This window comes from Grammomys surdaster, unplaced genomic scaffold (assembly GCF_004785775.1).
Source record: "Grammomys surdaster isolate TR1022 unplaced genomic scaffold, NIH_TR_1.0 62, whole genome shotgun sequence".
NCBI lineage: Eukaryota > Metazoa > Chordata > Mammalia > Rodentia > Muridae > Grammomys > Grammomys surdaster.
In genome coordinates this window covers 23619000-23633359 of record NW_021604564.1, presented here as the reverse complement: position 1 = coordinate 23633359, position 14360 = coordinate 23619000, and the positions used below count along the sequence as shown (strand labels likewise).

Below are 14360 nucleotides of genomic sequence, written 5' to 3'. Positions count from 1 at the left end.
TATTTACACAATGGACTATTACTCAGCTATTAAAAACAATGAATTCGAGAGGTTCCTAGGTAAATGGATGGAACTAGAAATTATCATCCTGAGTGAGGTAAGCCAATCACAAAAGAAGACACATGGTATTCACTCACTGATTATTGGATATTAGCCTAGAACCTTGAAATGCCCAAGATGCAACTCACAGGCCACATGAAGCTCATAAAGAAGGAAGACCAAGTGGGGGAGATTCGGTCCTTCTTAGAAGGAGCAACAAAATACTTAAGGGAACAAATATGGAGACAAAGCGAGGGACAAAAACTGAAGGAGGGGCCGTCTGAAGACCTTTCCACCTGAGTATCCATCCCATGTGCAGTCACCAAAGGTAGATGCTGATGTGGAAGACAGGAAGTGAATGCTGATAAGAGCCTGATATGGATATCTCCTCAGAGGTCTTCAAGAGTCTGACATATTCAGAGGCAGATGCTCACAACTAGCCATTGAACTGATCATGGGTTTCTCAATAGAGGAGTTAGAGTGAAGACTGAAGGAGCTGAAAGGATTTTCGCCACCATGAGGAGAACAACAATACCAACCAACCACAGCTCCCAGGGTCTAAACCACCAGCCTGGGAGCACTTAGTGGGGGGATCCAGGGCTTCAGCTGAATATGTAAGAGTGGAGGGCCCTGCTGGGCATAGGTGGAAGAAGAGAAGCTTGACCTCATGAAGGCTGGATGCCCCAGGGGGTGGGAATTTTGAGGGTGGGGAGGTGGGAGTGGGGGGGGAATAGATAGAGGTTACATCCACAGAGAAGAAGGAGGATGGGTGAGGGGATTCGGGGTTCCGGGGTGGGTGGGGGATGGGGTAAGGGGACAACATAGGAAATGTAAATAAAACATCCAATTAAAAAAAAAAGAAAATGGGTATAAAAGTGGGACATTTAATTTTCCTCTGTAGAAAAACTGTAGCATCTATTGGAATCATAAATGTCACTTAAACTCTTCAAGGCCTTAATATGTGTTAAGTAGAAGCAAAACTCACTGGGAAATCATGGATTGTGTGTTTTACTTTGTTATGTATTGTGTATTCTTTACTGACAACTATCCATGCTTAGGAGTCATAAATGCAGAATCCCAAAAGGCAATTTGGATGATAGTGTGATTTTTGGAAAATATGATCAGAGGAAATAGGTGAAGAAATTCAGTTGGAGAGGCAGAGATTGGAAAGTCAATGACGAGTCAGTAATTATAGTCAATTAAAAATGCTCTATTATACTATTTATATCAATTCAGAGTACATCATAGATATGTACCAAATATTTGGATTTTATTCAAGTCATGTTCTCCACCCTACTCTTCAAGATCCACCTTACACATTCCAACTTTGCATCCTTTTAAAATATATATGTATATCTATAATAAATATATATATGTGATATATATATCATATATATATATATTCCTTCTCACAGCAAAATTTATTTATTTTACTGTTAACATACATATAAGTGAAACATCAAAATATAGATGCATTAGAATTATATCTGCAATATATCAGTGTATTTGCTTTATTTTGATTCTCCCTTTATTAAATATGAATTTTAAAATAAGGAACTGCATAAGAAACGGTCAGGTATTTATTTCTGTTGCTGATGACCTTATACAAACCACCAGCTCTTTTTTTATCAATATGTTGTGAGATATATGCAAACATCTTTAATGTTAATAATTTAATGGAAAGGATGACGTGTTCATCTGGGGACACATGGGCTTCCATCTTTCACATACTTCACAAAGGCTCAGGGGAATTTCACTCTCTCCAGTTTATATTTTAATTTTTTCCTCTCAAACGGAGCACTGTCAGAAAAACATCAAGTTGTGCTGATTCTAGGCAGAGCCCGATGTAAATACTGCTGCATTAAAGCTACATATCTTTGGCTGTACAGTCAATGATGTTTAGAACGTATTTTGAAGAGCTGTGTGTCCTGTGTCCATGTTACACAGTGACACAAACTCAAGGTTTTCAGGCCTCTTTCCAGGCACATGAAACTCATTCAAGGTGTGGGAACTGTGCCTGTGGGTGTTTGTGCGACCATGACAGGAAGATGCTTATGTTCATTTACCATCCCCACACCCCTTGTCTGTGTGCCACGTCAGTGCAGCTGGAGTCTTGACTTTGTTTACTCTGCAGCTTGAAAGGAAGAGAGTGTCTAGACCAGAGAATGGATTGTGAGCTTCTTGGCATTGTCAGAGCACGGACTTCCTGCTTTTTCGGGTCTATGATGCTCTTGAAACAGACGCCGGCTGTGAACGCCGCAAGCACAGCATTCTAATTGCATGAGAAAGATAGACATCCAGTCCAGAAAGATGGAAGCAAAGGTTACTCATGGCTTTAAATATCTGAAATGAGGAAAGAATTATTTATTTCCCTTCTTGTGCTGGCACTGACACAAGTTGTAGATACGGCCAAGAGAAACACAAAACATCCAAATATTATGAACCTCAGCCATATTGGTCTCAAAATCCCCACAAGATACATCACATACAAGTGTTGGTTTGAGTAACCTTGAGATAAGAAACTGTTCAGCAGTTTTGATTTGCTCAAACATTTATACAAAATGAATTTTGGGTAAATTAAGTTTATGCAAAAAATTATTCAGACGTTTTGATTCTTTTCCTTCTTTCTTCCTTCTTTCCTTTCCTTCTTCTCTTCATTCCTCCTTCCCTACTTCAGTCCCTTCCTTCCTTCCTTTCTTATTTTACAAGGGAGAATGTGAACACAGTTCCCTGATACCACAAATTATGCAATTTGGGTTTCCAGAATTTGGGGAGTCACAGAGGTGAGCAATCTGCAATACTGGAGCTAAGCCTTGCCATGAGAGAACCACCTTCATGATCATGGTATTTTCACTGTTAGGCAAACATTGACTATTTTGAGAACTCCATAAGTGAGTACTGCACCTTCATACTTCTATTCTTCATTTCCCCACCCCTCCTGTGCCCTTCCACTCCATCCTTAATATGTGACCTCTCCTCTAATTATTAAAAACATACACACACACACACACACACACACAGAGAGAGAGAGAGAGAGAGAGAGAGAGAGAGAGACTATTGAGCCCACAGCTATTATTTTTAGTTTTAAGTGATCTCACCATTTTGTTATTTTTAGATAAGTACTAGAGGGCTTACTTCTCAGCTTTTGAAAAGCCTAAGTTTTCTTCTCTGAGTTAGAATATTACTTAATGTATTCTAATGGGTATTTAAACGATGTGGAGCCAGTGACATACTCAGCATGTGAGTTGCAGTTGAAACTAGTAAGCTGAGGTTAATATCTAGAACCAACCTAGAAGAGGGATTAAACTGAGTGCTTCAGGTGGTCCTCAGAACTCTATGTAGTTGTGGTATTCCATGAGAACAGACATACACATAGAAAATAAATGTTAAAAATAGCATTTAAAATATAAATTATGTTCTTAAAGATACCTTTACTCTGTTTAACACTTGTCAAGGAAAATTGTAAACTTTGTTGCTCTTTATTTATATATAAGTTTGAGCATGTTCATATCAGCAATTGTGTTAGCTATACTTCCCACTACTGTGATAAAATACTTAATAGACAATATTTAAAAGGAGGGACTTACTTTCAGTTATGGTTTCTGAGATTTTAGTCCAGATTCAGCATGACACAATGCTTTGGGCCTTGAATAAAAGAAAGCATCATTGTGATAGTTGATTATGGCAGAGATCACTTCTTTCTGAGCATCCAGGAAATAGAGGGAGGCATAGGAAGGGACTGAGGACACTGCATACCTTCCCAGGAAATGGCCCCATTTCCTCTACCCAGATATGGCATCATATTATGAATAAATCAAGGATAACCCATTGGTTTCTGGACTCCACCATCTCTCTGACTGGATCTACCAGCTGAGGACTAGCTTCCACATGCTACATTCCTAAAGAACCCTTTGCATTCAAACCACACATTCTATTAATGATCTGTTAATTTGTCCTCATTATTTATTTACTACATATTTTTAGAATTCTAAAAAGACAGTGTCTTGCTGTAAAGTCAAGGCTGGCCTGGAACTCACTTGACAGATTCAGTTCTCCTTGACCCTGCTCTGTTCCTTTCACATCTGACTCTGGGGAATGGGTAACAATTCTGTGCTCTCACTCATGATGACGGCCTATTTGTCTTAAGTATTAGAAACAAGTTTGCATAAGCAATCTACAGAATGTTCATTAATCCTGGTTAGACCTGTTGTAGAAAATCCTGTATACATATGGCTTTAGAATTAGAGTATGTCTATGGTCATGTACAGAAAACATGTAAAGTACATTAGTGGGAGATGCTAAAGCACATGTGATTGTCAATATATTTTTTTAACTTTTGAGAATTCAGACATATGTAACACCATTCCATCTTGCTAAGTGGAAACACTTCACTTCTGTGCTTAGAATTCTGTCTGAGTATATCTGTTAGAGATACTCAAAACATCATGAATAGTGTGATTTTTATTGCAGATACAGTGTGAAGACAAGAGGGCTGAAGCTGGTGTCATGACACTTTTCACACAAGACTGTCAGGATTCTAGTGTGTTCTATTTACAACAACATGGGTGAGTTTCAAGACCGGAGTAACTTCATGGTCACAAGACATCATGGCATTTTTGCAACCAGCATGAAGGATAAAGAAATTAAGAAGAAATGCGATAAAACATATGCAAACTCTCCTCCTTAAGGGAGGTTTCCTGAGCTATTAATTAACCCCTCTCTTTATAATCTACCCACATCATTACATTCTGTGGCAAAGGAAACTGGGGAACACATTTCTTTCACACCCCACTAATTGTGTTCTTACATGATCAAAGTGGAAACTGTACAAATAGGAGAAGATTGTGGCTCTTGTGAGTCTCTGTGGACAGTCAGTGGATCTACATTCCTTTGAGAGACCTACAGAACACCCAGGTTTTTTCAAGCCCCATGGAGCTTCCCTGTCCTCATTGCATCAGCCAAACCAGACTTATGCCTGGCTTTTGTGTGTTTCCTTACAAACTCCCATTCTGGTACCTGAATTATTTTTTTATACTCATAATTTCCTTTCTTCAGAATTTCTCAATAATGCAGAGTCAACAGACTCTCTGCACTATGATGGCTTGTTTGTCTTATATATTAGGAACATACTCCTCTAAGGAACATACGGATCTTTATCCAATCCTGCCTAGAACTGTAGAAGGACAGTTCTGTATACATATGGTTTTGAAAGAGCACATCACTCCAACATGTTTACTTACAAGCTACCTTCTACTGTCAGCTTACTGCAAGCTATACAAGTGCATGTAGGTGTAGGGTGGGAGCATGTTGATTTAAAAGATTGATTTCAGGAGTTTTCTTCAGTCAGTCCACACTTTCTGTTCTTTAGATATGGTCTTTCAGGATGGCTCCTAGAAAACTCAGGGATCTTCTTGCCTCTTCTCCAATGCTGAAGTTATAGGTACACCTCCATACCTGGACATTAATGTGTATGCTGGAAATGAACTGGGGTTCTCATGTTTGTGCACTGGACTAATGAGCCCTCTCTCCAGCCCCTCTTGATCTTTAATTGGTCATGCTGTCTTTGTAGTTCATGTATCACTCTCTAAAACTTATTTATTTTCCTTTTTATTATGTGTAATTTTTCAATATCAGTGGAACAGCACTGTTTTCTATGTTGTTTATTCCTTGGAAAGAAAATCCTTGACAGGCTTGGGCTAACTACTTGTTGCATATCAAAAAATGAAGATACTATTGCAATAATTTTTATGTAGCATACCTGAAAATGCATATGCTTATATCTGGATGCATGGGAGAGGGTAGATTTCACAATAAAGAGTTGTAGCTGCCTTTGGATGGACAGCTCACTATCCATCCAAAGACCTTCCTTCCAGGTTGTTCTTATATAAATTCATCCAAACACTTGCAAATAATATCCTGGAAAATAATATAATTTTCTATGAATTAAACACTACTACTATTTATGCTCCTTGAGAACTCTGTTCTAAACCTCCCTGGGGACTTTCATCCTATCTTTATACTTTTGTGATTTTTAACAGTAGGTGAACCACAGAGTAACATTCCTGTTCAAATGAACCCCGGAAGATAAAGATGTCCTAATTTCTATTACTATTAAATTACATTATCATAATTCAATAATAGATTAAGGTTTCTTCTCTATTCATTTCCCAATAGACACAAATATTACTCTGTAGACACATTAATGGTTCAACACATAATTTCTTATTACTATTTTTAAATTATCATTTCTTTCCTAAAAAACTAGTATCACTTGAATTGATAGATACCTTAATTCAATTTTTTAAAAAAAAAATTCTCCCACTATCTTCTTTACCTTCTATTTTTCCAGATGTCTTTCACATACTTTGGTAAATGGTATTTGTTTTAGTCATTACTAGAGTTTTTTGTTGTTGTTGTTTATTTTTTAAGAATACTTATTACCTTATTCTTGAGAATTTTGCATATGTATGTAATAAAGCATCATATCTATCATCCCATTTAAGCTTACAACTAATCTCTAATTTCCAAGCAGACCCCTCCCAATTCCCAACTTTGTGTCATTGTTCTCTTGTTTCTAACAGTCTATTAACTCCAATTAGCTCTGGCCATGTGTACCTGGGTTTAAGTTAGTTATGAGTGATGTTTGTCCTTATTTGAGAGACTAGGGTCAAAAGCAAGGCATGTTTTCACTTTGACTGCTTAAGAGAGCTTCTAAAAACAAAGAGGCACATCAATTAAACAAGCAAACAAGAAAGCACTCAAGTTCGAGAAAGAACTTGCTGCTTTTATGCTTTTTACTACTGGCTGCCTTCATTTCTATGCCCATATCCTTGTCTTATTCTTGCTCTGCGTCGTTGTTTTCTAACAAAATCTCATTTTTTAAAAAAAAAAATTATCAATAAAGACTTAGGAGCCAGCTGCTGGGGTGAAAGCCTGCTAGCTAAGACTCAGAGAAATCATCCAGCTAACCTTCCTTCACACCTAACATCCCAAGAGACAGTTCTCCTTGTCCACACCATGTTAAAAAGCCTTTATATTGAATTTCCCTCTCTTCTACTTCCTGTGTGTTTTCTTATCCATCCTCCTGACATCCTCTTATTTATTTCTCTATGGGTTTTTTTCCTTATGTTCACTCCCTGTCAACTGGTTGCTTATTCTGCCCCTTGACTTACTGTTGACTTTATTTAATCCTGTTTACAATAAACAGAAAGCTCTCAGATAAGGTGTGTGCTAGAGTTGAGCCACTACACAACTAGAAACAGATTTTTCCAGTAAATAACACAATCTTAAGTTCACAGCATGGTCAAATATGCTGTGCCACTGTGTCTCTGCCTCTTACAACTGATCTTCCAGGAAGGTATTATTATTATTACCTCAGGCTGTATATATATATATATATATATATATATATATATATATATATATATATATACATATATGTGTGTGTGTGTGTGTGTAACATGTCTATGTGTCTAGAGAAACACTTCGATACTATGTTTTTGCCATTGTGCTTTGAAACAAATGTAGCACAAGCTGGCTTCAAACACTTGCAAGCTAGGCAAGAATGACTCTGACCTTCTGATTTTCTGATTCTGTGTTCCATGTTCTGGGATTACCAGTGTATGTGCCACCACACCCAGCTCATGCAGGGCAAAGAAGTAAACGCATGGCTTTCTGCATATTCCTCAAATGTTCTAACATAGCTAAGACATTAACACTTTCCTATTTATGTGTTTTGAGAATTCTATCAGATTATAAATATTATTGAACGGAACTCTCTAGTTCTTTTTTTTCCTGGTTCTCAAATATTTGTTTTCATTAAAAGTTTAGTGATATACATATTTTCAATTAGTTTCTCATCACCTGAAATGTGCTGTCTATATAAGCATGTCTGTTGCAGCCACCCCAGCTGGATCATTTTGGACTCATTTACCCTCTCAATCATCATATTACCTGATTCATCATTAGCTACTTGATATTAAAACAACTGTTTGTACTTAGTGTTTACTGTTTAATATGATGTGAATATGATAATAACCTCAATGATAAAATTCAGAGTACCAGGAGGCTCTGTCATCTGAAGGAGACTTGGGGGATGAAGGAACTGCTCGGCAAAAAATAAAGAGGCTGTTAGTAAGATTGGTAGATCATTTTGGAGGTGGGCAGTTGGGCAAAGGCTAAAATGTTTCCTGTGCATACCTTCACAAGGATTCAAAGGAAACAGAAGAAGGTCAAGGTGAAAGCTTTTGATGAAGCCAGAGCCCAGGAGATCAGTGGACCTTACACGAAGAGGCGAGGTAGAGACTGGAAAAAGGTGAGAGTCTCATAAAGTTTTTGTGTCAATGGGTCTTTTATTGAGGCAAGTGTCAAAACAGTGTTTTATCCAGGACACATTCCAAGACCAATCAAATAATTATATGTATTTAATTATTATTTATTTAATGGGACAGACAGTTAAAGGTTATTCTCCATGGACCCCAAATCAGGGTGGGTGTTTGAGAAAGGACATAGATAATCAAACCAATTAACAAGAGTTGGGGCCAAGTAGGGGCAGCTAATTGAATTTAGGTCCCACTTGCCCTTTAGCTTATGGTCAGGTTAAGGTTATGCAACTCTTTGATTCATTTGTCTCTAAGCCAATGGTTCTCAACCTGTGAGTCTCATCAGATAAATTACATATCAAATATTACTGTTCATAAAAGTATCAAAATTAGGGTTACAAAGTAGAAAGTAAATAATTTTAGGGTTGGGGATCACCACAACTTGAGGAACTATATTGCAGTGTTTTGACATCAGGAAGGTTGAGAGTCACTGCAAACCCTCTTAGGGCTGCTTGCTACAAAGTGAATGTTTGAAAATTTTTAGTTGCCTCTTTGAGAATCTACTTTCTGCAGTAGTGCCTAAACTTTTTGCTTACACTTGAGGTAAAACACAATACTCAAGAAAACAATGACTATGAAGACTTTAAGTCATGATGACAAGGCTTTTGCAATACCAATTGTGGAGATGGTGCATTGTCAGGTCTAGTATGGCCAAAGAAGAGAATGTGTAACACAGTTCTTGTCCCTGGAGCAGAAACAGCTAGGCGTGGGCCTCCATGAGTACTGATTGTTGCTGTAGGCATAAGGCTTGTTTTCATAGTAATGTACATATTTTTCATGTTCCTTGGAATGTTCTCCCTCTTAAGTTTATCAGGGAGTACTCTCCAGGTCAAGGTTAATGACTCTATGATAAATGAAAACAGCATGAGTCCAGGAAGCAAGAATGTGTCTAATATTCCTCAGTAAAATGGTAATGTGACCTTCCAGACAGTCCTTAAGGCTATGGGAAAGAACTCTAAAAACATGAGTTCAAGAATACATAAACCAGATTGCAAAATATAAGGATTCAATATAAACTGAATGAGGGGATTCATAAACTTGAAATAATAGAGACAGGTGCATAAATGAATCAGTAAAGGGAAAGAAATAGTTAAAAAACAAGGTTCATGGTTCAAGTAGTAGAAAGAAGTATCAGGAAGTGAGGGAGTGGTGATAGCAGGGTAGGCTCACATCCAGCTAAGCTTATTGTTTGTTTATACAATGGCAGGGAGTTCTCTGAGCTTAAGGTCTGTCTACAGAGCAAGTTCCATGATAGCCAAGCATAGGCAGTGAAGGAGTTGGAAAGCAAAAAGCTCACTCTTTCGCATAAAAATAGCTGCCATGTCTAGATTTGGTAACCACAAGTTCTATGACCAGCAAACAGCATAGGATTTTCTATGTTAAAAATGTACTTACTGTTCTTTGTTGATTCTTTTTCTAAGAATTAAGGGGCTATGGTCATAAGATGCTGATTCATGGGATAATCAAAAGGGAATCTGAGCTAAATTACTGAATTGATATGAAATAAAAGACTGAGTTTTGGTCTTCAATAGCTGAGCTACCTACAGAGCTATCCCAGCTCTTTTATATTTTTTTTCCTAGGTTTTCTGACTCTGGTTGGAAAACCCAAAAACTATCCAGTAAGCTACTACAGCTCTTTTAGAATCTTTCTAGTAGGTTTTCTGACTTTGGTCAGACAATCCATAAACTACCTAGAGAGCTATCTCTAGCAGACAACAGAGCTATTAGCTTGCACTCATCACTGACTTGGAGTCGTTTTTTCCACTGCTCCCTAACATCCCGGCTCAAGACTCTCTCTAAAGCTGAGGTAGCTCCTCAGCAGAGCTCCTCTCTTTTCCTCTTATCCGTTTCCTCTTATTAATCACACATTTACAAAATCTTAATTAACCTTTCAATAAAATTTAAAACTTTTAAAACATATTACTGATATGTCAAATGTATCATTAATAGAGTTTATGTTTTCTGAATATAAACTGTGCAATGATGTCTAACTGTTTTGTTGAATTTCTCTTATTAAGATGTTTGAAAGGCAAGTATTCATTTTTTATTCTTAGGACAGAGTCACTCCAAAAAGAAAATAAGGAGTGAAAAAAAAAAAAACTCCTTGGTGGTTCACAGGAGTGGCACGGCTACTAGAGCCTTCTAAGAGTCAATGAATTCAGTTATCAGCTCAATTACCACAAATTAAATAAGAAAATTATTTCTACCCCTAAGGAGAAAGTCAAGAATTAAGGTTGAGTAATAAATTAAACTTTAATTTATCAGTTCATCAAATTAAAGACAAAGAATTATGAGATTTCTCTAGCTTGCAGCCCTTCACTGTGCTGGCAGCCTATGAAACACGTAATGATGAAAATACAAAAAAAAAAAAAAAAGATATTAGATAGGATTAGACCTGCCTGCAAAGTAGACTGAGATAGAGTTAAAGACAGAGAGAGACTTATAGTTTAAATATGTCAGAAACAGAAATAAGTATGCCCATTAAAATAAATAATTTATATAGGATAGCTATTTTATTATACTGCTTGATAAAATAATTTGATTGTTTTCAATCACATGAGATTATTTGATGTGTTAATTAGATATCTGAAAATCAAGTAGACTCATTCTAAAATTCTAGATTATCATTCCTCTTGAGACTTTTCATATCAAAGTCATACTTAGACTGTCTTATGCTATTTTACTATAAAAATTAACTTAAAGTATTATTACATTTGTAAATTAATTTTTAAAGTGGCTATGAAAATACACAAATTTTTCTGTTCTGTTAAAAAGACAGATAATACACATATCTTACATATACAAATATATATTTCAATATATTTATGTTTATATATAAATATGTATTATATATTGTATATAGGGTATCATTTACCCTTTAGCTTGGGGTCTGGTTAGGGTCAGGCAATGCTCTGATTGACTTCTTTCTAAGCAAGTAGTTCTTAATCTGTGGTTCCCAGCAGATATTGTACATATCAAATATTTACATTATCATTCCCAAGAGCATAAAATAACAGTTATGAAGTAGTAACTAAGTTATTATATATGCAATATATAATATGTAAATATGTAAATCTATCATATACAAAATCTATCATACACACACACATATATATATATATGTATAATAACATATACACATATATATATATGTGTGTGTGTGTGTCATGAATTTTAGATGGGGTTAAGGTTATACAACATGGGAAGGATTAGAAGAAGAGGGTCTGTGAGGGGTAGGGGAAAGTCATAAATTTTTTCAGTTCTCTTATCATCTTATCCTTTTCCTCTTATTAGTCACACATTTAAAAAATCTTAATTAACCTTTCGATAAAATGTAAAAGCTTTAAAATATATTATTCATATGTCAAATATATCATTAAGATAGTTTATGTTTTTTGAATATAAATTGAGCAATGATGTCTAACTGTTTTGTTGAATTTTTTTTATTAAGATGTTTGAAAGGCAAGTACTCATTCCTTATTCATAGGACAGAGTCACTCCGTGTCCCAGAGGGTTGCGTTGAACAATAAGTGAGTTCTATTGAAATGGACAGTATAGAAATCATTTGACTTGTTCCTCATACTCTATTGACTGTAACCTGCAAAATTCTTCAATCACCATTAAGTTTTGCAGTTTATATCTGTTCTGGCTCATGTTAATTGTAAACTTGAGACAATCTGAAATCATATGGGAAACTGTGAGATCAGGCTACCCTTTAGGTATAACTATGGGAGATTTCCCTGGTGATTTTAGGATATGAAGACCCACGTACTATGGATGTCATTTCCCAGGCAGGGATTCTGACCTGTGTAAGAATGGCAAGCATGCCACTGTGCACAGGCATGCAATACATCAATTCTCTTTCCTCCTGATTATGGATGTGACTAGCTGCTTTAATAGCCAACTGCCTTATACGTAACCTGTGCTTTTCCTAACATGCTTTTGTCAGGCCTTGTTATTACAGTATTCAGAGATAAAATTAAGAGAAATTTTTAGTAAAAGAGACATAGATAAATCATTTGTAGGTGAAATGAGGCTCATCCCTCTATAAAGGCATCTGTCTATATGGACAAGATTAAGCTCACTAATCCCCGTCCCTTATCCTCTGGCAGATGGTACATGACACTGACCTTAGTCATTCTGTACAGTGAAAAATGGAAACTAGCTAATGAATCGCCAATGTGCTAAGCCATCTGGTTTTTCACGGTGGATTTTTTAATGTCACTAATAGATAATTTATGGGCCACCTAGTTTTATGTATTAAAGATTGCATGACCAGGCTGACCTGCAAATGCCCTAGGCTGTACACTGGAAGGTGTTTTCAAGTGATTCATGTGACATATGTGCTCTCTTCTTTGTAGAAGTATGTGCAGTCATCACATATATTTTCTCCAATAGAAATGAGACAGGAACAGAGTATAAATAGACCATGCATGAAATCAAATCACAGTTTTATTTATAATTATCCAAATTACTCTAATAATAATTTTGCCACATTAATATGAGTTTAAATCAGTTTTCTCGCCTGTCCATTATTGTGGTAAGGTAGGAACGGAAAACCCAAGAGCACATTTAATCACCAAAATCCATAGCAAACTTTTCCAATATATCTGTAAGATTTTCCTGGTTGCTTCAATTTCCAAATTCTAGGTAACAAGTCCCTAAGGGAGGGAACCCTTTTGACAGGTATGGTGTTTGTGAGCATGTGGGCCAATCTAAAGTTGTAAGTGCCTCAAATTGATGATCATTCATAAGAAAATTATTGGTCTCCAGCTCCTTTCCTTAGAGGTGATTGAAACAGCATGTCCTATTTAGCATTCTACAGGTTTATAATTCTAAAAACCTACATCAGGCTCAAAGAAATAGGCCTATCTTTTTTGGTCCAGAACCTACAAAGTTATGAGGTAAATGAAACATACTTTTTTCATTTAATGATCCTTTAGCTATAGTGGTCTAAAGAATATTAACAGTATGATTGTCTGTCTGTCTATCTAGAGCAGTGGTTCTCAACATGTGGGTTGTGATCCCTTGGGGCAAACAACCATTCACTATTGTCACATAAGACCATTGGAAAGTACTGATATTCACATTATGATTTGTAACAATAGCAATTACAATTGAGAAGCAACAACAAAATTAATCTTAGCATTGGGAAGGTTGAGAACCATTGGTCTACACAGAAAGAGGTAGAGTAATAAGGAGAGGTGACATTTTCTCCATCAAACTAGTTATAGATGTTCCTTCCATTACTCTGCCAGGATTGTAGCACACATATTTTAATGGTATTACTTGTTTTTGATAATTAAAATAAAATTCTATCTGAAACAAAGGCCAAAATAACAGACACACACACACACACACACACACACACACACACACACACACGCATGCACACACACACATACAAAGAAATGGGGGAGTATAAAAAGGTTAGAAAGTTGTCTAAGTTGGGGAAGTACTTGTCTAGCCTACATGAAGGTGTGGGTTAGATGCCCAGCACTAGAGGCACTGAATACCTGTAGTCTCAGCATTGTAGAAGAAAGATAGAAAGATTCAAAATTCAGGGCCATCCTGTGCTATATAAGGAGATTGAGGTCATCCTTAGTTACATGTTTCTCCAAGCAAATAGTATAAGAAAAAAAATTAAAGAAAGAAAAGCTCAGACTAGATTGGGCACATTCAGTGTGGTCATGGTAAATCTACACAAAAGAATAAGCTATTACAAACAAAGAAATCATGAAGTTTATAGGACAATGAATGGAACTAGAAAATACTATGCTGAGTGAGGTAACACAGACTCAGAAAGACACTTATAGTATTTATTCAATTATAAGTGGACATTAGCCATAAAGTACAATATAATTATGCTAAAATTAACAGACACAAAGAAACTAAGTAATTAGGAAGGCCCAAGAGAGGGTGTGTGAATCTCACTGAGAA

At 36.3% G+C, this 14360-nt stretch overlaps 3 non-coding genes across 3 annotated transcripts; 2 read left to right on the top strand and 1 right to left on the bottom strand.

The window, feature by feature from the left end:
- Positions 1 to 2745: 2745 nt before the first annotated feature.
- On the bottom strand, positions 2746 to 2907 carry LOC114619225. Its single transcript, XR_003711089.1, has one exon. It is a non-coding gene; the product is annotated as a U1 spliceosomal RNA (small nuclear RNA).
- Positions 2908 to 9967: 7060 nt separating this feature from the next.
- On the top strand, positions 9968 to 10029 carry LOC114619305. The gene has a single exon (XR_003711112.1). It is a non-coding gene; the product is annotated as a U7 small nuclear RNA (small nuclear RNA).
- A 13-nt stretch (positions 10030 to 10042) lies between these two features.
- Positions 10043 to 10104, top strand: LOC114619292. The gene has a single exon (XR_003711106.1). It is a non-coding gene; the product is annotated as a U7 small nuclear RNA (small nuclear RNA).
- Positions 10105 to 14360: the final 4256 nt, after the last annotated feature.